This window comes from Xenopus laevis, chromosome 9_10S (genome assembly GCF_017654675.1).
Source record: "Xenopus laevis strain J_2021 chromosome 9_10S, Xenopus_laevis_v10.1, whole genome shotgun sequence".
Lineage (NCBI taxonomy): Eukaryota > Metazoa > Chordata > Amphibia > Anura > Pipidae > Xenopus > Xenopus laevis.
The window spans coordinates 50393808-50419478 of NC_054388.1; positions in this window are offsets into that span (position 1 = coordinate 50393808).

Sequence of the window (25671 nt, forward strand, 5' to 3'; positions counted from 1 at the left end):
AAAAAGTTTGTATTAAACAATACAAAAACTCCAAAATCCACATTAGATTGACAACATAGGACCCAGTGCAGTCTGCCTATTCTGATTATTAATCTGTCTTGCTGTATCAGTTTCTGGAAGATATTATTTGACTTGTGCTTTTTTGATCATTCATGACGATTCCTAAGCAGCCCAGAACAAACTGAGCATGTGCACAGTCTTGGTCTTGCAAAGATGCTTAACAAAGTAACAAGATGGTGACCCCCTGTGGCCAACTTTGAAAGCATAAATCATTTGCTTGATTAGGCTTGTAATGCAGTAAGTGCATGTTTATGTTTAGTATACGAAATACAGCATTTCTAGCTTTATTCTATTTTAGACTTTACTTCCCCTTTAAGGATAAACTGAAAGTTTTCTTCAAAAACATTGGTTTGAATGTTGTACAAGCGCTCGTTATTGCAGGATACTGAAATACAATGCCAGATGCAATAAATGTATCAGGGATGAGCAGAATGTTATACTGTCACACAATCATGATGTGAGCAAATGGTGAAGTTGTGAAGCATTAATGCACCATCAAGACTAAACTCTTCATTCATATTCAGTGATATCATTTCTAGATCCACCAGATGGGTCGTACAGCAGGAGGGGGCTTTGGGGGGCCCCTTGTGCATCTTTGATAATTTCATTTATATGGCTAAACTTAGCTCTGCATGCAGATGCACTATATATTTGACACTGGTGCTACGATGAATGCAGCAAGTGGGGAAATTGACTTCTTATGATACATAGAATCACCCCAGGAGTCAGCTTGCTTCTCAGATTTGACTTGTATAAAGCAGGAGTCTGGACACATTTCACCTGCACTACAATGAACCATGAGATGCCAAGGGAGTGGTGTCTTGCACCACAAGTGGGATATTCTGTTTCTTATAATTACTTTTCCACTGAGAGAGCTCACATATACTGTATCCTGACAGAATGCAAAGCTTGACCCTATGTATGAATCACTGAACCCCTGAAGATCTGTTTGGATTTCAAAATATCAGTTTCTTTTAAAACATCTGTGTGTCCGTTCGGCTATTGAACATATCAGGCAGAGCAGACAGTAACCCTTTCAACCCTTGTTTACATATTACCAAAGCCATCATCATTTTCCCTGTATAATCTTGTGCACATGACTTATTCCACTCCAAGTATTCCGAGCACAATAAGCCTTCAAGCACCATAATGTGTTACGAACACAACATATTCAGCGGTTTCACATGATCATATAATTACACTGACCTCGCAGGCAACATAGGAGACTCAGACCACCACTGTTCTCATATACCCCCCCAAACACTGTTCAGCATTAATATATGTAACCAGGTGGCATTGGCTATTTAATGACATACAATAGTGACAGTGAACATTATCTTTGCAAAAACTAGTTTAAATATTAGGAATACACGGATTAAACACAGGAAAAGAAATGATCTATTACTGGGAACCATGAGTTGCACCACTTGCAGACTCAGTATTAAACTGTACAATCTCACAACCTCTAATGGATCTTAATATTGGAAAATCTAGCACCTAAGACACCACATACCCAGACACAAACACGTCTGGCTCTTATCATTGTCTCAAAGAAACAATCTCATCTGATTTCTTGTGGGTAGTGGGAGATACTTGCATCATAAAGGGTTAAGTTATTAAGATTTTTTTTGGTTGGACATCTTTGGGTTGGCTGTGGTTGTCTAGGATCTCACTGGAATATGACTTGGAAATGAAAACGACAGCGGGATAAGAAGAAAACCATTTATCACAGTGACAGTTTCTCGGTTTTATCAGAACACTTGCTTCTAAGGATGAATCTCATTTCTCCATCTTCCAATGAAGAATAAAATACTTTGTAAAATGTCTGTAATTAGAAAGCCTTGTGTGTTCTCTTTGGCCTATCGCAAGCAATTGAACCTAGCTGAATCTCATCACAAGCACAAGTAAATACATTTTGGCCCAGTCAGAAGAAACTGCTTGGACTGATATCGTTCTGATATGAGAATGGGGCTATGCATTTTAAGGGTTGTATTCATCAAGGGCAAAGGATATCACACCCCCTTCATAGAATCAAACTGTGTTTGAAAATAAATATGCCCTTGAATGTTTTCTTGTTTGGTCTCTTTAGATTGGGGGTACAGTTGACATGCTAGAGAGGACACATTGATTCTTACTTACATTGAGACATTTGACAGAAGAGTAGATAAGAGGGTGTAACAGGACAGGGAACAAGGGAAGAACATACTATACTCCATATTGTTATATACCTCTTCATACAAGTTCCACCAAGAACAATATAAATAATCGGGCTGCAAACTATGGACCGTATTCAGTTTAGTGATAAAAAAGATTATCTTGTGGTTTACCACCTCAAAAAAAACTCATGTGGAATTATATGGATTGTATTAGGAGGTACTATATGTTTTTCTCATGGAATTAAATCTATTGACTTAAAGCTTAAAATTTTGGACCAGAAAAATTCAATAAAAGTATAAGGAGAAACTTGAAATTGAATAAGGAGATTAATCTTCAAGGAGAAAACATTATTTCATAATTTACTGCCAGGGTCTTCATAAAGTTTTCATGAGATACTGTAAACCGTTAGATATGGTTTTCTTATTTTGGGCCAGATTCATTTCCATGACAAAAATACATCTGACAGTTTATTACATAAAATACTCCATTGCAGTCTATGGTGAATTTAAAAGGACATTATCTAAGAGAGCATTAAATCCATCTTTAACCTTTCAAATTATTTTACCTGCTGTGTAACCATTTCTTTAAAGTGGACCTGTCACTCAGACACAACAAGCTGTATAATAAAAGTCCTTTTCAAATTAAACATGGAATCCAATTTCTTTTTTTATTAAAGCATTCATAGATATTGTAAACTCATTTAAAAATCTCAGCTGTCAATCAAATAGTGTCTGCCCCTCCTCTATGCCATAGAGGCGGGGCAGACAATTGCTTTCACTTTCCATTTAGCAGTTCCTAGATGTCACTGCACTCCCCGCATTCCCCCATTCTCTTCACTGTTTAATTGTGTAGCCAGTGCATAGGGATGGACATCAGGTCCCCCATTCTTGTGCACAAACATGATTCTGAGATGATTCAAGGCTTGTCTTAATAACAGTGTCCACAAAATGGCTCCTGCCTGCTTGCTTTAATTATGAATCCCCACACTGAAGGAAACACGATTCAAATAATTAATACAGTGTAATTAAACTTCATTAATTGATTAATTGATTAATGTGATAAAATAGGATTTTGAATATTTTTTTTTCGGATGACGGGTTAATACTGAACTGAAATTGTCTTGTATTATGCCATTAGACTTTATGTTTAGGCCCTTTAAACACATATTTTTTGTCAATAGGTTGCTGCTCCTTCAGCACCCAGAAGATAGCCTGGTCTGGAAGCAGCTCTTGTTAGAATTTATGAGAACAAACATTGCCAAGCCTATGTAGGGATCAGGTTCAGATTTGTTCTATATAAAGATGATGGTGTAGGCTTATTTATTAAAGGTTGAATTTTAGTGGTTTTAGAGATTTTTAAAACCACAATTAAACTCTTTTTTTCTAAAACCACAAATGCCATGAAAGTTATTTAAAGATCAGAATATAAAAAGTATGAACAAAAATACACTGAACAATGTGCTAAACAATACAAAACCTTTTGAATAAATCTCAAGTTTTTGGAGGTCTATTTATTAGAGGTCACACTTTAGTGGTTTTAGAGGCTTTTGAATCCACAAATAAACAAATTCCACAATTGTCAGTCAATCAAAAGATCTCATCATAAAAAGCACTAACGGGAAAAAGTTGAGAAAACCACAAATTTTGCTGTTGCGCAGTAACTACAACTTTTTCGTATTGTGCTACAACATCAAATGTCAAAAACCAGGAAGCAAAGAAAGTTCTTCCAGTTGTAAAAAAGGAGATCTACCAGTGACATCTATATGATTTCAACAACAGGCTTTAGCTAGTGTATCTCCGGAATTCGGAATTGTCGCAGTTTTGTTGCATAATAATTTTCAGGAAAGTCACACTTTTTTTTCCTGCAACTTTCTTTGATTTTTGGCAACAAAAAGCCTGACCCGAAAAAGACACAGTTTAGTAAATCAGTCCCTACGAGTTTTAGAGAAATTTTTAAAAAAACACATTTTTAGAGAAAAAAATATGATTTGTAAAAAAAATAGAAATCCGAATGCTAGTAAATCGGCCCCATAGTGTCACTGTTGTAACTGGTCTGGACTATAGAGAGCAATGCTAAAAATTAATAGCGGGGTCAGTAAATTCACAATAACAGCTCTCATTGGTTGATTGACATTCATCTAAAATAAAAGTGTGCTCAGATGGGAAAGGCATTGGAATATAGGAATTAGGATCTGATTCAATAGTAATATTGCTGTGCAGGACTGCATGGAAGGCATCCTTCAGAAACAAACTGGCACCAAGGTAATTTACTTAGGCACCTTTTACTACTCACTGATATCTCTAATCTCTTATATCATTATGTATTTTCTGAGCTATTTATAAGCATAATTCAGGACTATTTCTGCCTTCAGCACCATTAGATTAGGATCATAAATCATATTAAGTCTTTGGAAACTGGTAACATTTATTCTTTGTGATTATCAGATTGCACATTTGTACCTTCTAATTATTGAAAAGAAGCTGGTCACCTACCTCCTCCTTTTCCAAATGTTGCCTGTGCAATTGCTTTCATTATTTAAAGGGGTTATTCACCTTTGAGTTAACTTTTAGCATGATGCACAGAGTGATTTTCTGAGACAATTTATCATTGGGTTTCATATTTTGTATTTGTAGTGTTTGAGTTATTTAGCTTTTAATTCAACAACAACAAAGTAGCAATAACAATTCAAATGTAACCTTAACAGAGCATTTGGTTTTTAGATGAAGTCAGTGACCCCCCCATTTGAGAGATGGAAAAAGTCAAAGGGAGAAGGCAAATAATTTAAAAACTATAAAAAATAAATCATGAAGACCAGTTGGAAAGTTGCTTAGATTTGACCATTTTATAACATATGAAAAGTTAACTTAAAGGGAAAGTAAAGTCTAAAATAGAATAAGGCTAGAAATGCTGTATTTTGTAAACTAAACATAAACATGAACCTACTGCATCACAAGCCTAATCAAACAAATGATTTATGCTTTCAAAGTTGGCCACAGGGGGTCACCATCTTGTAACTTTGTTAAACATCTTTGTAAGACCAAGACTGTGCACATGCTCAGTGTGGTCTGGGCTGCTTACGGATCTTAATTAATTATCAAAACAGCACAAGTCAAATAATATCTGATATAGCAAGACTGATTAATAATCAGAATATGCAGACTGCACTGGGTCCTGTGTTGTCATGAAATCTAAGGTGTAGTTTATAGTTTTTGTATTGTTTAATACAAACTTTTTCCAACTCTGCAGAACCAGTGGCTGCAGCAAAGCAAAATAATCCTCCAAATAGAACCCTAGTTTATCTGCTTAAATCTGGCTCCATGATCTTTGTCCCTGCAGCTGGAGTTGGAAACAGTAATGATGTAAAGGCAAAAATAAAATTATATACAAATCTCTACACATTCACCGTCTGCTCTACAGGGAAACAAACAAAGCAGCTTGAGTTTTGACGGCTGGGAAGTAAGGTGGGGGCTCCCCCTGCTGTTCATAAGTATGATTGTTTACGTGCAGAGCATTTAGCGACTGTCTAACAATTCCTATCCACAGCAGTAAATGAAGGGAGAATTTCACTGCATACAGTCAGGTTTCTTATAAAAAACAGTACACCTTTTTTAATTAAAGTATATTGGAGATAGGTTTCTTTTTCATTAAAGAAAGTAAAAATGGGATTTTATTTTTTTGCCTTTACATGCCCTTTAAAGGCAATCAATTAAATTCCTGCTTACTTCTCTCTTCCTGCAGCCAGTTGAACAATGCCAGATTGTTGGATAAGTCATCAGAGCAGGGGTGCTTCACCAATGAGGCGAGTTGAGGCTGTCGCCTCAGGCGGCAGCACCCCACTAGGTACCAGGGGCAGCAAAAATGCTGCTCCTGGTACTTTAAGAGTGAATTTCCGGGGGAGGGGGGGCAGCAGCAACTGCTGCTGCCTCAGGCGGCAGAGGGGCCAGGATCGCCCCTGCATCAGAGATGTATTTCCTTTGGGTTTCTTTTGGTTACAGACTTCTATAATACAGCATTTCAGTATTACAAGACACATATGCACTTATTCTCCTCCCATTTTGTTATCCTGTTCCTCATAGATTGTAGGCTCTTTGGGTCAGAGACCTCATTCCTACTGGGTATTGAAACTACCAGCATTTATGTATTTATTTTCACTTTCTAATTTATAACAACTGCACCCCTGGTTTTGTTTATACCTTGTAAAACACTGCTAAAACTGTTCCCAAACTGTGTCGCCGAGCCCCCTAATGGTGCCAAAGGAAATGATAGCGGGACCTATAGGTCAATAATATTGACATTTGGAGGAGCATTTTTCTCTATCTTAAAAATTATAGTGAGATGACTCTTTTTAATATACCCATTTCTAAAATTGCTATGATCAATTGGAGGCCTTGCAATGAGAGACCATAAGGCTTTGAGAGTAAACTACCAAAGACTGATCAACACTGCATACACTGAATTAAACCCTTTGTCCTCTCATTTAAGTGAGCTCTATCTTGCAAGAGGTGCAGTATCTGGAGGGAGAGTATGATATATTAAAAGAAACCATGCCAAGAAAAAAACAAGAGAGTATTGTCTTCCTGCAAAAAACATGTCTCTTGCTCAACACTATCAATTAATAGGCATCTCTAATGTAATGTAGTACTATAGTCATGCTGTTCAAAGACAAGCAACCTCAAAGCTGCTCAAAGTGACTTAGGGACATTAATGGGGGGGCTGTCATCTGATGTTATTACAATATGGTCTGCGACATTAGCAATAGCGCACCATGCACACTGTATAAGGGACAGATGTTAAATGTAAGAAACCTATTAAGTTATAAACCGCAGCTGCCAAAAATTGCTTGGCTCTTCCATGGGGGTCACATAAGGCTCCTCATGGGGAATTTCTTTTAGCAGTGTCTAAATGGTATAGATTGTTTCCTCTCCTCTAGTACAGCTTTTCCAGACTCCAGTTCAAATGGATTGGTTACCCTCACTGTTGTCAATTCTTTCATTAAATTACATTCCCCTTATAATAACACATTACAATGCAAATGAGGCAGAGCTGGAATATTTATTGGCCCATATTTCATGTGGAAGAAAGTTGGACAGCTTTGGATTTCAAATATCACTTTAGCAAGTGGACAAGAACAGAGCAGGGTGTCTATGGAAGAACCAGACTGTTTGCACATAAAGCCTTTGTACAATATACGGCAGATAACAGCATATTAATCCATGCCAAAGCAAAGGGGCTTTTTCTCTCTCTCTTATGTCCAACACAAGAGTCCGTTTTAAGTAACTTATTGCTTAATGTCAGACTTATTGATCCCCGGGAAAGGCCAAGAAGCTCTGTCAATATTTTCTGTCCAAAGTGTTAATGCAATGTGCTTTTTCCCTTCACGATGAACAGGAAAATGAGCCAAAATCACAGCATTGAATTTAGTATTAAGCCTTTTATCAAGTCTTCAGAATTCGTGCCAGATGGATTTTCTGCGTCAACGTTGAACTTTTCAAGAAAAAGCAACAATGAATCTTTTCACTTAAACTGTAAATATTATTGTTGACTGAGAGCTCTGGGACCAATAGATGCGCATTCATAGAGCTTTGTCTTCTTCTCCCTTATCTGCCAAGAGGGTTGTTATAGTCGGATCAGCAAGTGAATCTCAGTGTATTTACTTCAGGGATAGTTTTTTTTTAACATGGTTATTCTTTGTTGTTCTATGTAATTATCTGTAGGGTTTTTAGTTCAATGTGAGCCTTCAGTGATTAGATTTGGTAATATTCATAATGTTGCATTCATAAACTGTGATCTTCAGTGATGGTTCGGTGATGGCTGATTCAGTTAATGTCTTTAAGAATGGCTTGGATGATTTTTTGGACAGACATAATATCAAAGGCTATTGTGATACTAAGCTCTATAGTTAGTATAGGTATGGGTATATAGAATTTAATTAAAAGTAGGGAGGGGTGTGTGTATGGATGCTGGGTTTTCATTTGGAGGGGTTGAACTTGATGGTCTTTGTCTTTTTTCAACCCAATTTAACTATGTAACTATGGTTATCAATGATTTCCTACAAAATTTGACTTCTAAATTCAAAGTTCAGCAGATATTTCTCTTATCCAAAACATCATACTTTCCTTTCTTTCTTACTGAAATTAGATACTGTAAGTGGCTCTGTCAAGTATTTCCAGACCACATAAATACATTGCAAGACTGAGAACGTAATTGTCCAAGTTACTGTACTTGTACTGTATAAATCAGAAAAATGTCACAGAATTTTGCCCCTTAAAGACTAGAAATGAGTTTACAAGTTGGAAGGCAGGATGCAAAGTGTAAAAATAATGGACCCAATCTGCCATTTTTTTGCACTTTGTACCCTGCTCTTCACTGTAGTTGAATTGCTGCAGGTATTTGCAATCCATTTTGGAGCATAAATATTCCAGCCACCTTTATGAAAACAGAGGCGCCTGCATTTATTAGTGCTGTATTCATGAGGGGAAGTTGGGGGAGGCACAGAAGCATCACTCCCTGCCCCCTACTGGGCAGCAGAGGCAGATACAGATCATAACTGGGTCCTGTACTTACCACCAGTTGTATGGGAGGTTGTAAGGACATGGGTAGCCTGCTCCCCTCACCAGATATTTTATCTAGTATAAGGGTCCATAGGTACCATAGGGGCACTCAAGGGCTTGTGTCAAGGGTGGCAATTTTGGGGTGGGGTCCTATATGTTAAATAAAAGAAAAACAGCTCACCACTGAATACTTGCTGCTAAATCCAGTGATGAAGCTGCTGGAAAAGGGAGTACCTTGCTTGTCTGAGATCAGCCCATGCTAAATACAGAGGGACTGCCCAAAAGTCATCCTTGCACCATTAGAGAATATGTTGTCATAACCATACAATGTATCACAGAAATACAGACCTTTTATATAGTGCCTTTATTTCAGGGACTTTGTAATTGATGTCTTTTGTAGTCTAACAACATCAATTAATTAGAGAAGTAGAAAAATATTAATAGCTACATGTCTCGTGTACACAGCCAACCATTTGCCTTTACCTAAACTACTGATTATTGCCCCATACATTGCTTTTTCCTAAATACAATTTACAGTTATCTTAGTTACTCTTTAAAATGAAATAAATATACAAGTATGACTTTGAGATTCTCTTTGGCTGTAGTTGCAGACTTTGATTACACACTGCTCCTCTTACATTCAGGAATATTTTATCCTTCTTTGAACTATGATGAAAATGGAATCTTATGCCGAATGAAACTTGATGACTTCTTTATTCATAAAAAAAATACTTCTCCCTGAAAAAGTCTGTTTATTCCAAGTTGTTTGAGGAGAAAGAAAACAAGTTGCAATGTCATTTAAAGAACCAATTTTATAAAACTTTAAATAAGATACCCCTCTCAGTGTTCCTCTATCTGTAGCCTCAAGCTTTTTTTAGACTTGGAAATCCTCAATGACTTCTAATATATTTATATATTACAACAGGGGGTACACTGTCATTTATATACAATATATTATCAAATAACCCCCTGAAATAAATTGTAAGCAGCAGTCTTGCCCTGCTTGTTGTCTGAGATTCTAGCTATCTGTATAACAAAGCATTCTGTCACAGTGGCACACATCCTGTCTGATACCTATTGTAAGCAACAGTCCTGTCCTGCTTTATGGCTGAGATGCTAGTGTAGGGGACTGGTCTCCCAGTACTATTTAGCAGGCAGTCCCCTAGTTTTATAATCTCCTAAATTGGGTCCTAAAGCTAGGAGAAGGACCTGTTTCCTTATCCTGCATAAAGTCATACCCTCTGTAGTTGATCCAGTGCCCAGTAGATGGCACTGTGCTAAATTATATAGCCCTGAGCAGCCATATTTAGGGTCCATTTTGTTAAGCCATTGACTGAGCAGGCAGGAAGGGTGAAGTGGAACCTAGACAGGTCAGTTCTAGTAAGGATAGGCTACTCACCTTAAGAGGTCAGTCTAGGAGTGGCAAATAGTCAGGTTATTTAGATCCTGGGTACTTATTGCCCAGAGTAGGGACTAAGTGTACAGATTTAGGGATGTAGTGATTCCACTGGGTTCCACTTAGGGAAAAGGCTGAAAGCTGGGTGCACCTTCATTGCTGCTTTGTATGTTCTCTTCCCTGTGGGGGACTAATACTGACCACTGGTACTTATGAGTATATGCCTATTCACTGTTGTCCTATGTTCCTGATCTTTATGTACACTCCTTTGTGGATTACTCTGTTCAATAAACATGTTCTCTTGTTAAATTGCAAGATCCACTGATGCCCAATTATTGTGCATAGCACTCAATTACAGTTGTACAATACCCTGCATCCACACCATTGTGAGAGCTAAACCTTTGAGAATTAAGGTCATCCAAAGCAAAGTATTGGGGTAAAGCTTATAGTTAGAGAAAGGTGCCACTCAATTTACTATAGCATTAGACTAGGTATCTTTATAACAGAGGATTTTGTCACAGCGGCACAAACCATATCTGATATCCATTGTAAGCAGCAGTCCAGCCCTGCTTTATGGCTGAGATTCTAGCTATCTATATACAGAGGATTCTGTCACAGTGGCACAAACTTCCTCGCCCTTCACACTTTAGTAGCACTAATATAGTACCAAGAAGATACTGGACTGATTTTAATTTAAGGAGGCATCAAAATCTCACTCACTGATCCTATTTTGGGCTCTGATATCAGTCAACAGTTATTTTCTATTATCTGTTATTCTGAATTTTGTTGCTTTAAGAAGAATTTCGAGACACAATTCTTTTCCATGGTTCTGAATGCCTTGTACTTTCCTGCTATTAATATTGTTATTGCAGCAATTTATCTAATTATCTCATGAGCTATTTGCTGTGATGTGACTTATTTTTCCTACCTTTTGTATTTATCTCCCGTGCAGATTTAAATTGTGTGAAGTGCAGCAGACCCAACGGTGATATAAAAGGCCCAAAGCCTGCAGATAAATCAATTAAATTTGTTTTGTATCCACAGATTTGCCGAGCTGCAAATTACCTTTACATTGTTATATGGTTATGTGTGCATAAATTATAATAACCGAGAGGAATGTCGGAGTTACCAATAATGTTATGTAAGCAAAGAGTGCTCAATGGGATATACGGTCCCATGTAGATAGAATGGTATTTGTCAAAGGAGAAAAATATTTTATTTATGAATAAATTTCTCATGAAATATAATTAAGGGTTAAGGGAAATTCTGTATCTTGGCTACAGAAATGAAACATTTAGGTATAGAAAGCAAAAGGGTCAGGAACCAGGAATCAGTCAATACAGCAATATTAGCACCCAGGAACTCACAGAAGCAAGACCTATATTTAGGTATTGAGCCCAGGTCTGTGACGTCTTTTTATTACAAATTTTCATGCCAACCTTCTTTATACAATTATATTATTCTTCTTCTTTTGCATTTAATATATATATATATAAAGTATGGGAAGGAAATGCCATATTGTTTCCCATAAGCAATACAGTATGAGGCTATTGCTTACTGTGTGCCCAGAACATTCCTTCTCTTTATATTTGTATATAACTGTATTTCTTAGTGCAGCATAAATTATGTGAAAAGAATAGTCCCTGTTAGCATATATTGCAGAAATGTACTCAAATGACAGAAGTGGCAATACCCTTTCAAAGGAAATGATGGTGACACTTTTAACTTTAAGAAGGTATTCACCTGGGTTTTATTTATACTGTAGCAGGGGTTTCCCACTTTAAAGCCACTTTAAATTCATGCAACATAGGTAAAATAAATAAAGTACATTTGTCGACACCAGAACAGACTGCTCTGGCCAACTTAATCCTGGAAAATCATAAATGTTAATTGACCCTTAGATTTTTCTTTCTCTGCTTTCATGAAACTGCACTGGCTCACTTCCTTCTTGCTGGACAGAGAGCTCAATCCAAGTCCCTCCCATGTTACATAGGTGATGACACATGAATCCCAATACATATACTAACTTTTTATATATCCTACTGTATATAGTTTCCCTTGTAGAGTACAGCATGTGCAATTCATTGTGTTCATAGATTAGTCTTTGAATAGTTGTTTTTATACATTAAGATACAGTGAGCTTTAACCAGATATTGGGTCATATACCCCACCCTGTACCACCGCGTCACCCCATTTAAATGGACTATAACAATTTTTCCACTGAAATCTCAAGATTCTGTACAATGACAGGAGACAGTAATCCAAGAAACACATCATGACATCAGTATTTATATACTTCTATTTTAATATAAAAATTTCCATACATATTAAAAGACCCCAGCTGCTAAGTCCTGAGATCACAGCCATTTTGTTATCATATTGTGTAGCTGCCTTTGTATGTATATTTATATATCTTTCTGCTCTGGGATGAGCAGATATATGGGAATCTTGGCCTCTGCAAGTTTTTAATATATGAAAGCAATTCTGTGCAAGATCAGATGTCAGTGGCCGAGGGAATGGAAAATATAGTGATAAAGTGGGAATCTTATTTATATTATATTATGTAGGTTCAGATATTCTTACTCTCTATGTCAAATGAATAGTCTAATATGAAACATAAAGGTAGAGAAACGCATCTCCCACTCTCACAAATAGCTCCACATTCTCCCAATCTGCAGTCCGCACCATTTTCATATCTCCGTATCCAGAAATTACTGTATCAGTTCCAATGACAGAAGATAAAATTGCAAAAATGCTCTTGGCTTTACACATCAGATTTGAGATGAAAATAAGTATGGATTTGTCACAATAGCATTCTGGTCTGGGAAAATTTCATCCATTAAAGTCAAATTTAATTTCAGAAGGTTGAGTTGTGCTTTGATAGAACCCTTCTAAGAAAGGAATTATACTGTAAATCTAATATAATATAGCAATATTAGTAATCACAGCATTATTTATATATATATATTGCTGTGCATAGCGCTCTAAATGGAACAGAATTATCAATAAAGAAGCAAATCATCATCTGACTGAAACTGTTATTTACTGATATTCTTCTCTTGCATTCTGTACCTGAACCATAAAATTCATTGTCCCCTGAGATCTGCATGATATAATCATGCTTAAATCACATGGCCCAAAATTAGAATAATGGGTAAGTGATTGGGGACTTATAATTCACAGAGGAGTTCTATAACCATTTAAAGGCACAAGTCTGAGTTATACAGAGAAGTAGGGATGTAGCGAACTGTTCGCCGGCGAACTAGTTCGCGCGAACTTCGACTGTTCGCGTCCGCCGCAAGTTCGCGAACGTCGCGCGACGTTCGCCAATAGGCGTTCGCGTCAAAATCGGTCGCCCATTCGACCATTCGATCGCTAAAATCGAACGATTTTCGTTCGATTCGAACGAAAATCGTTCGATCGAACGATTAAAATCCTTCGATCGTTCGAATCGAACGATTTTCGGATGATCGAAGTTCGCGAACAGTTCGCGAACAGTTCGCAAATTATGCCGGTGTTCGCGAACGGCGTTCGCGAACACATCGGCGGCGGTTCGCTACATCCCTACAGAGAAGTAGATTGGTATGAATAAATGTTATGATCTTTTACTTTCTGTGTATACCATGCATGAAGCAGGAACTTAAGTAGTCCAGAGGCTCCCATTTTTTATCTACTCAGTTAACCAATAAACTATCATCAAGTCTTTATTTTCTTATACAGGGAACCCTGACTATCACCCATGTATTATAAGGGATAATGTGCCCCCTACTGTAAATTATAAGGATATTAGAGGTCACTGAGGTGTTCTTTGACTATATAAAGACACAAGGCTGCAGGCTGAGTTATACAGGGAACTCTGAGTATCACTCATGTGTTTTAAGGGATAATGTGCCCCCTACTGTAAATCAGGGTCAGACTGGGCCAGCAGGACCCCAGAAAAAAAAAACAGTGGCCCCCCCGTAAGTACCCTGGTGGCCCAGACCCGCTCCCCACGGCCACCTTAGCTATTCCATGACCTTGCTCTGCTCTGATAGCGGTTTGCACTGGCAGGTTGCGACTGGAGATTGGGCCCAGTGGGAGTGGTAGGGGAGCAGCAGTTTCCCAGGGTGTGCTGGCCCCCAATACGACAGCTCCATGTGGCCCCCTAGTCTAACGCTGCTGTAATGGTTAGAATATAAAAATTCACAATGGACTTCTGTAAACATGTAAAGAGACAAGGCAGCAGGCTATACACAGGAGTTACAGTATACAGGGAACTCTGAGTATCACTCATATATTTTAAGGCATAATGTACTCCTACTGTAAATTATAAGTAAATTATAAGGATATTAGAAATCACTGAGGGGTTCTGTGACCATATAAAGGCTATACTGGGAACTCCAAGTATCACTCATGTATTCTAAGGGACAATATACTCAGTATTATAAATTCTAAGGATATCACATAAATGAGAAAAAGACTGCGCTGCATTTTCAGTTCTATTCATTTCTAAATATATTTCATTTCATTCTGCTTCAATTTAATGGGGTCCTTGCACTTCAGCTTTTTAACATGTTCTGACTATTCAGTGAAATCTTTAATTTTGAAAGAAAGCTCACAGTGTGCTGAAATGTCAAATGCTGTTCTGCGGAGGTTAAACACATCTGTCAGATAACAAAACCATAATAGTGTTACAGTTTTATGATTCAAAACCTGTTTACGAAAAATTTTCTGCACAGAGTGCCCCCCGGTTAGTGTCACGTGATACATTTCTATCCCTGCTGCTACAAATAATACGGATAATAATCCAAAGATAAATTTGGAGAAATAGTGGTTCTCCCCCAGTACAGAGAGGGAGGCTGGATTAAATGGAGGAGTTCTGAACGCTGTACGTTTTAAAACATCGAAAAGGAGCCAAGTTATTGAAAAAGATAAAACATTTCTGAGCTAGGGCTGTGAGCCATTCTGCCATACTCTGTGCTTTTCAATTGGAGCACATAAAACATCCACCTCATATAAAATATTTATCTGGTTTTAAAGAGGATTTCAATCAGGAGAGTGGGTCAGTTTTTGTGCTTGACTCCTTTGCTCATCGTGACAGCAAAGATTTGTTTGAAGAGAGATTTTATTTTTTTATGTACTCTTGCCAAAGTATAAACTTGGATTTGATATGACTTTTAAATTGTTCAAACAGAAATAGCTCTTCCCTCTCTCTCTGTTTCTCCCTCCATGTCCTCTTTGTAGTTTTTCCTTCTTATTGCCTCTCTCTCTACCTCACTCTATTGATATTTCTTCTCTCTTTTTTTCCATCTCCTTTCCACCCTCCCAAGGTTTTGCAATTAAAAAGAGAAACAACTTACCCCTTTACTTTTAGTAAACTCTTTTACTATGCTTCCCTTTGACACTCCAACCCCCTTGGTTTGCCTCACACACTCTCCTTTCTATTTTAACTATAGTACACACAATATTTTGAAAATAAATTCCTCCATAAATGCAATACACTCCCAGCTTTAGATTGTTCCCATAATTGAATATATCCTTTTTTTACTTATAGATATATAGAATAGATTGAAAGCTATTTGAACAAATACATGATCACCTCAAAACAAATATGTCCACATTGACCAGACCATTTCATAATTTACTGTTTCAGGAGCTAGGATAGAGTACTCTAAGAGAAGACTGCTGGACTCTATGAGGTTAAGCCCTCCTAAAGCCTTCATTTTTTTCCCATTCATGCATTGACTGGATAAAGGTTTAGTCCACATATTTTAGCAATTTTGCAAAACTACTGCCCCTGGTGCAGTGGTTCCTAGACTTTTGCTCTCCTAGTTACACCTAAATACCAAACTTGAAAGCCAGTTAGGATCAAATTTATAGTGAACATGTATTTGCTATCCTAGATACTCTTGAAATTGAACTTGATTACTGATACACTAACATATTCCTATTGCTACCTGTACTTATTTCATTTAGACACTGTGCAGACACCACCACTATGATGTTACATTAAACAGATTAAATATGAAATAAGGGCAACTGGGACTAGTATTGCTTATACCTTTTTAAGTCAATGTTTCAGCACAATTGCCCCTATTATCTCACTTTATAAGGGGATGCAAACCCAAAACATGCTGATCAAATATCAGTGTCGGGTGCATTTGCAGAATGTATTGCAAATCTTATGGGTTTTTTGGCAATTATTATTTCCTTTGTGGTAGATTTTCTCTTTTTCTTTATTTCTCTCTGCATTGAACATCTCCCTATTGACCCACAATACTTCAAATACAAGCTTGCATAATTATACAAGAGCTATTTAATGGCTGGTTACACCGAGCTTGTTAAAGCTAGATTTAGGACTCACAAACCATATTAATTCATTAATTACTTTTACAGATGGCAGCTTTAAATATGACACATTTAAAGGTACATGACCTATTCTTTGCTATGATCTCATTACACATGATCTCATTGCACAAAGTAAAAACAAAAGGCAATATGCTTGTAAATACATTTGGCTGCTTTTTATTTACAGAAATCATAGCCCTTGGCAAGTAGAATGGCTATTGATATTTTTATATGTAACCATCTGTATGAAATAATTAAAATGTAAGTAATTTAAGATTCTTCTACTGGAGTGTTGCCACACGCATAATTACTGTTTAAAGGTTAATTAAAATGTCTGCCTTTGCAGGTGTATGGAGTTATTACAAAATATCTCTCTTTCTTAGGAACAAAAAAAAAAAAATATTACCCACGGAAGTAATCAAGGAATCTGGTTTATGGTCAAAGGAGGGATTGGGCTACTCTGGGCCCTGTAAATAGTATTGTGCTTTTTTTCAAGGATGAGGGTTTACTTTAATAAATATATTGAAATTAAAACATATTGCAGAGCTACATTTGTGCTTATACCAGGAAAACAAGACAAATAAATATAAAGCTTGAGGTCTCCATGGAAATTGAGTCACAAAGTATTTCCAGGAAATGGCATATTCCTTATTAGTGCATAGAGCTCTAGGGCAGATGGATTTTTTCTGCCAGGTGTCATGTTCTTACCATTTAAATGCACAGATCTCTATGAGGAGTTGCACATTTAAACCAGGTATAGCAATATATAGGTCACAATGAGCTGTTAGCATTTGCTGGTCATCTGTTTGAAAGCAAACGTCTGATTGGTTTGTAGGGGTTACTAGAGCTGGTGCATTGCCCCCATTCCAAGTTCAGGATCTAAGAAGTAAATGTATTTTCATTTACAATTGGGAGCCATAAATAAAAATGCTCTGCCAGCAAACAACTTTAGGGAGTAATTAAAAGCTTTTAAAGCCTAAAGAATAAATAGCACAACATCTGATTTCAGAATCATTTCCATATTATCCCACCGAGCAGAGAGGCTCACGGAGCAATTAATGGAAAGTATCAGTATGAGGAAAAAGATTATGAAGTGCATTAAAACAATTTATATGAACTGTGAAGCATTTACAGCCCCAGAGTACTCAACCTTTAGGTCATACCCATCCTTTTTTTGTTTCAAAACATTAAATTAACATTACACGGCATTTCCGCAGGGCTCTGTTTTTGTTAATTAATTTTTTTTAAGACTTACATTTCCAATGCAGAAAATATGAACACTCGACAAACATGAGCATAAACAAAATTGTCAATCAGGGTTTGTTCAAGAAAAGTTCAAGGAGAACTTGGTAAGTTAGTTTAAATTTCTGATGCACCTCATTCTTGGATGAATAACCAGCTAATACTTTCTCAGTTGAACTTAATATTGGAAGATGTTTTGGTGCAATGACAAAAGAGAGTTTTCATGTAATAATATTGGGTGCATTCCCCCATTATTCTATCTGATCTTTACAGAGACAGTCTTTTCTTAATGCAGTTCATGAGAAATAAATGGCAGTTCTCTTCCCCTGTTTGCTTTAGAATGTTATCAAAAAGTTAATAAATGCAGAAAATAAATCAGGGCACATTACTTAAAAAGTTGCATTAACCAGTGAAGCTGATGAGATCAATAACTCATTATTTAGAATCCATGCCTATGGATATTGTTACTTTATAAGAACCATTACAAATGATTGACTTAAGCTTGTCCTTCTGTTGTTCTTTAATCTGCTTTTATCAACAAGCCCAATAGAGAGAGACAAGCTACATTTCAATTCTCATCAAACTTAAAGGAATTATTAATATGTGGCCTACAGGTTATTCAGTCTGGGCCAGGTGTCTGCAAACAAACATATGAATAATGAGAATCTATTGTGAATAATTAGCTTTATGGATTTGTCCTAGGGAAGAGATTTTTCTTTTTACCAGTCCATTCCATCTATCTGTATGTCTCTCAATGCAAAGATCTAGGGAGATTTAAACATGCTGGCAATCATATCTGACTTTAACTGTTCTTAGCTGCTGATTATGTAGTTGGCTCAAAAACAATTCATTTCCATTTTCTGTGTCTGGCTCCACTTGGTTCCCACATTCATTTTATACCACTGACACTAATATGATTAATTTGTGTAGAAACTATTTTCAAAATACATTTTTTTACATTTTTGGGTTTCTCTGTCTTTTGTAAACATCTTTTAAATGTAAATGATCCACTGTCAGGAAAGTAATTTGCTACTGTTCAAAGTATATTGGTTAATTGTGGGTTAAATTTATCAGTTGTCTGTTACACCCAGCATTAAGGCTAATGGGAAATCTCCAGAAATGGAAGAACCAAGTAGATGTTGAGCCCTTAAGATAGAGGCAGTTAGGGTTTCAATAAAAATGAAGCAGGGGAGATTGAAAATCAGATAGGATCTCGGAACAGGAACAGTATTGAACTGTCAAGGCCAGGGTAGAATTAAGTGGGTGAAGTAAAAACCTAAATAGAATGTGTCAGTAATGCCCATTGGCACTCCCATCTCCGTCGGTGCTGCATCCAAGATGGTGGCGGCCATGGCCATCATTTGGGTTAACGAGGTCATGGGTTCAATGCCCGATTGTAAGATTTCCTGGGTGCTTCTAAATTTGATACTGGTTGACTCCTGAACTTCTTGACCTTGCCTGAACTTGGATATTGCTACTCTTCTGCCTGCCGATGGATCTTTTGCCTGGAATTGACAACGATTACTCCTGTTCCCTTATTGATACCGCAAACTTGAACTTTAACCCCTAAGCTTCCTCCTTGGTCCAGACTACTCCTGCTGGGAGCGGATAGGCCCCCTGACAGAATGGAGTAAAGGATTGATTAGGATAAGACAAAGCAGGTGATGTTAAAGACTGATAAGGGCAGACAACGTAAAAGACTGATAAGGGCAGACAAAATAGGGAGAAGTAGAAGATGGAGTGATGAAGTACAGGGCTGATATGGAGAGGACAGGTCAGTGGAAGTACAGTACTGATAGGGAAATAAAGTGGATAAACTTCAGCAATAAAATGAGCAACAAGTCAAAAATTTCAGATCAGAAAATTGGCCAAATTCTATTTTCTGAAAAAAAAAACACAATGTCCTAACTTATTTCCAAATTTGAAATTATTTTTTCATGACATAAACAATGAATTAAATTTGACAGAATTATATCTGCCTTTTCAGTAGTGTATATTTAATTTCAAATTCTCAGGATTAGGTTAAGAATGATACACAAAGTCAAATACTCATCAGAATTTAGGTGGGGTACACAAGTCCAGGAAAACAAGTATGGGCTAGAGAAAGGACAACCTGAGTTAAGGAGAAATCACATGCTCAACCCAATTCTCATACAACAGGTGAAGAAAAAAGGGAAGGGTTTCTGGTCATGACTGGTCATGATGATGCTCCTAGAATTCATAAAACCACATAGGAAAGGCAGGTGGAAAGCTTATGTTTATCAGAAACATTTCTAGTCGAGTGGTTCAGGAAGGTTAGACGGAAACACTATGGGGGTTGTTTATCAAAGTCCAAATTTATCTCAATATTTTCTGCTACAAACTCTGATCAAATCCGCTCTGGTTTTTTTACGCTTATTTATTTACCAATCACACATTTATATATGCCCGCATGTTCTATGCCTAGTAAATAAAGATTATATATATATATATATATATACCAGCAGTGATTGACAAGGTACAAAATTATCTGAAGTTTTATCTGGACCAAGCTGTTTCTTGAATACAGTTCCACATGAATTCTGCATAATGATGCTGGAATAAAGCTGATAAAAAGAAGAGGAGACTAGATGTATCTTGTGTCATAAGACATGGTGGCACACAACTTGAACAGAGAGGTATGAAGAATCCTGGAGCTGTGAATTTAAGGGTCTGTATCTGCTGATCATAGCCCAGCAACCTCTCAGAAAGTACATATTACATTTCATAGGCTTCAGGTATCACAATATGCAAATACATTTATAAATATATATGAATATATACAGGTTTACACTTGGTATATAGGGACCGATTCTGGCTTTAGAACATGCTCATATTCAGTAAAGAACCAGATTGTCTGTTTTATAGCCTAAATGGAATTATAGAGCAACCTTACAACCTGAATTTCTCTCCTGTAAACAGAGATTCTGCACTGCTCGTATGGTTCGATATGGGAGTAAGTTGCCATTAAGCGGCAATCAAATGCATTGTTTACGCTATGCATATGCAAATGCCCCCAGCATGCTAGATTCTCTAACTAACCATGATTTCCAATCATTGCAGTGAAATGTCGAGGCTACCTGCCGTATGAAATGCTAAGTGATTGTGTAAAGTTACAGATGGCTATTTAACAACACTGGCTGTTGCTTTTTTGTATCTAATTCAGTAAATATCAGTAATGGACCAACCAATCCTCCAACAATTAGTAGGCAACTTGCTGATGGATGAGGGAAAAGCATTCAGAGCGTTTTCTAATTTTACTTGGAATGAAGCACACATCACTAGTTTCTATCTACAGCCAAAAGCATCTGACATGAATACAAAAATAAATAACTACTTTCTTTGGAGTTGTAGCGATTTATCAATTTAATGGTTATATACATGAGAAAGAAGCGCTGGCTGTTTCTAAGGCTGATGAGCCCTTCAATGTGTTATTACCAGTATAAATGAGAAGCGTAAAATAAGAATGCTCAATGGAAAAAGTGATTAAATAGGATCACCTCTGAATTTTAATTAGCAATTCAAGGGTAGGTTTATTGTTAAGTGTGCGTGAAAAGATAGCAGCATAAAATAATGGCAGTTCCACAGGAGTGGGAGTTGGTAACAGATTGATTACCATTTGTCAGTAGAACGGTGTTGACCACATGTGAAATTTGGAGAAGTTTGGTTTTCATGCACAACAGGGAGCTTCCATGAAATTCCCAAAGAGTTTAATTAGTCTGAGAAGAATCACAAACCATGAACCTCTAGTATGTAAATTCTAGGGCTAATGATGGTTTCTTTTATGTTTTTTCCATCTTTTATCTCATAATAAAAGAGCAAGGTCTTTGCTTATACATTCAGGCTTAATGCCCAGCTACCTTAGGGCAAGGCTATAGTCAGGTGTGTCAAGCCATATGGACAGACAGTCCAAATGAACCACAGTTCGTTTGTGTAAAGAGGTGATCCAATCGAACATTGTAGTTTCTCTGTGAGTTTATTAAGCATTGGCAGGGGGATTCTTTCCCTCTTCTTTTTAGATCTGCTCATTTAGATCATCAGTTGAAGCAGTGGATCATTTACAATTGTTCTTCATTGTTGATGCCACAAAGCCAACAACATCCTAAAGTCAGCAGAAGCCAATCCTACAAATTCTCCAAAGGATGCCCTTATATAATTGTATGAAACACAACCACATAATGAAATATCCGCTTCATTGCTGGATTGTTGTTTTATACATAGTGAATTGTGTCCCTCTAATAACAACAATTAAAATAAAAAATACACGATATGGCTAATAGTACAGGCATAGGATCCCTTATCTGAAAACCCGATATCAGAAAACTCCGAATTACGAACTAGCTGTCTCCCATAGACTCCATTTTATCCAAATAATCCAAATTTTTAAAAATTATTTCCTTTTTCTCTGTAATAATAAAACAGTAGCTTGTACTTGATCCCAACTAAGATATAATTAATCCTTATTGGAAGCAAAACCAGCCTATTTGGTTTATTTAATGTTTAAATGAATTTCTAGTAGACTTAAGGCATGAAGACCCAAATTACGGAAAGATCCGTTATCCGGAAAACCCAAGGTCCCAAGCATTCTGGATAACAGGTCCCATACCTGTATTAATGTTAAATTGGTCCTTCTGATGTTGATATAACAGCCTTACCAGATTTTGTAGCATTGTTGCTGGGATTTGCTTCCATTCAGCCACAAGAGCATTCTTAAGGTAGGGCACTGGTGTTGTGGGTCAGTCCTTGCTCATAGTCTGGGTTCCAACTCACACGATAGGCATTCAGTTGGGTTAGATTCAGGGCTGTATACAGGCTAGTCATAGTCATATCATAACATATAACACATCATGTTGTTTTGGTTGACCCCATCATGCATCCCAATCAAGACTATCAGGGTTTAATGGACTTCTACTAACAAATACTTAACATGATGGGACAAAAGTTGATGCATTCATGCATACATTACTGGAGATCAGAGTTCAATGCATGTAACTTTATACAGACTATGACATAAGGCAGACAACAGAACTGTTGATCTCTGAAATATTCTGAAATATTAACATGAACGTGTTAAAGATAGTATTGTCTTATGAGTTCTGCCCCTAATCTGCTCCTATCTAATACCATCTCATGCAAAATTATCTTTTTGGGCACTTTATATTTTTTTTTTCCAAATTGTTTTTATTCCAAGTTAAACATGTATAAACATGAAAACATTCGGGCCTACCAGAGGCCCATGGTAATGAGCAGAGTAACAGATAGATACATGTAAGCGTATCATAAACATCAACAAGGAATCAGTGACAAACCAAAAGAAAAGAAAAAACAAACAAACATACAGGGAATATATGCTCTGTCAGAGAGGGCACTTTATATTTAAAACTCCTTGCTTAAATGTATTAGACTTTTCTTAGTGATCCAGTGGGCCTTGCCAATTAAGGACACTTAAAGGTAATTCCTTGGGACTCAGTGCTGCTAGGCCTAGTTTGACCTAGTTTGACCTAGTTCTTCACAAGTCTCGGATGATCTTAATCCTAAACCCATTAAAATCAGTTCATCTGGCTTCAGAGGACAAGCACAAACTATACAAAATAATTCTACAGAGTAGAACATAAATAAAGGCACTTAAACAATTAGAAAACCTACTGCCAGGCCATAGAGCTTGTAGGAGAGGTCACAAAACAATTATTAATAGGGGTTTATTAAACATTAAAGTTATCAGCAGGGAATTATTCACCACAGCAGCCGGATAAGTAATTGTTAAACCAATTTATTTCCGAAATGCTGGTGGCTACACAATAAGAGCACAATATTCCTCCTTCGCTGCTGTATCCTGAGCAAAATGCTAGATGTAAAGGCTCCAGTCATTCAAATATTTCAGTGTCATACTGAGATGTGTCATGGGAGAACTAAAGCTCAAAGGATTATACTGAAAATGCTGTACATTATGTTATGGACTTCTGTACCAGCTCAAGGGCAGTGGCGAAACTAGTGGTGTAACTCGTGCCTTTTGCCCTCAAGGCATACATCCTCCACCCACATCTATATTCATGCACATGAAAGATTTGCCAGCAATATGTGTTGATCATGTCATTGGTGGGCATGAAGGGGGTGGGGGCAGGCTGGGTACAATTGCACCCCCTGCACCCCTGGTAGTTTTGTCACTGCTCAAGACTACCCTAGTTCTTAAGCAGAGCAAATTTGTGCCCCTTAATTGCTACCAGTAGCTTCCCATTTAATTTTCTGCTGATTCAAAACACACAAACTGTTCTGCTCTCACTTACCTGAATTTAGGGACTCACTCACCATATACAATTACTATACAATTACTGTACATGTGATGCTGCTGAGGATGGACCCTCACAGTATTGGGGGAGGAACTGTAGCATAGTTGAACTATAACTCACAGATTGAATAAATCAAACCGTGCCAGTGGTTCTTGGGGTTGAAATTCAAAAGTTGAATTAATTGAATATCAAGATTCAGGGTAATGATGCCAAGGTATCTTGTGAAGCAGAGAAACAATACAAAATAATACATACTCATGGCATTGGAGCTCAAATGAGGTAGCATGCATTCCATTGGTAGAGTTGCATTCAGAAGCCTGATCCCTCTATTGGGAGCCCATGGGTGACCAATGGTTCACAGAAATCGCAAGTCATCACCAGGTTTTTTTGAGTGTCATGGGTGACCCCATTATTTCTGGCAATCTCTGACAATTTCTAACGATTTGCAGGCAAAAAATCTGGTGTTCACATGTGCGGAACATTTCAGTGACTTTAGTGGAGCGAATTGCACATGTACAGCAAGGTTTCAGTTGCTTCAGGAGAGGTTTTGCACATCCACAGACATCTTGTCCGGTGACTAGTGATGGGTGAATTTATTTGCCAGGCGCGAATTCACAGCGAATTTCCGCGTTCTGCCGGTGGCTGATAAATTTTCGACAATAAACATGCGCCCATTGACTTTAATGCAGCAATCGTTTCGGCAGCGCACTCCAGAACCACCTTGAAGAACCGTACTACTTCCAGATCACTGGTAAAAGCTGACAATCTTTATTTTCTTTTGCACATCTGATTCACAAACATATCGTCCGATGTCTGTTGCCTGTCGTGGCTACATACTTCCTAAGAGACCTCATTTCATGTTAGCATACACAGCATTTAATTTCACAATGCTAATGAATTAATTATTCAAATTCATTATATAAAAATAACATTTTCAAAATCAATGTATTTAAAAACAACTGAATTAATCAGATTCACTGAGGGCAATTAATTTACACATTTATCAGATAGTATATCTTAATTAATTAGTCATTTTTTATATAACATAACATGCCTCAGAATTGTACATATGTTTCATATATAATTTAAAAAATGCCAAGCCTGCCTTTTGATGATCAATTTGATACTGTAACAAACATTCGATACTTAAAAACCTTTACACTTTTATAAACAATGTGGCAATTCTAAGGGGCTTTAGTATGTCTGATCTAAAAGTAACAGCTGATGTCAAAAACCAAATTTAGCCTAGTGCGTAATTTGTATATCCATTTCACTTACTCTTTTAATAATTTAGATTGTAAATTTCCTCCTCTCGGACCTAAGGACACTTTCTGTATACCCTGTACTGAGACCCACTTCACATCTCCACTATTACATCCCTTAAAGTGCCTCAATACAGGGGTATTTTCACTCCCAGATTTGATATTATTGAGGTGCTCCCTTATTCTATTTTTTGAGTTCCTGTGCACCCATACTGTTTATAGTACTTAAGGCAAGTTATTAGACCACAGACCTTGTGTTACAATTTATGTAACTCCTGATCTGGTATATCTCCTGCGTTACACTACATGTAAAGGCACTAGATACTTGAACTGCCTTACACGTAATGCACCTCGTGGATCCGCATTTAAAC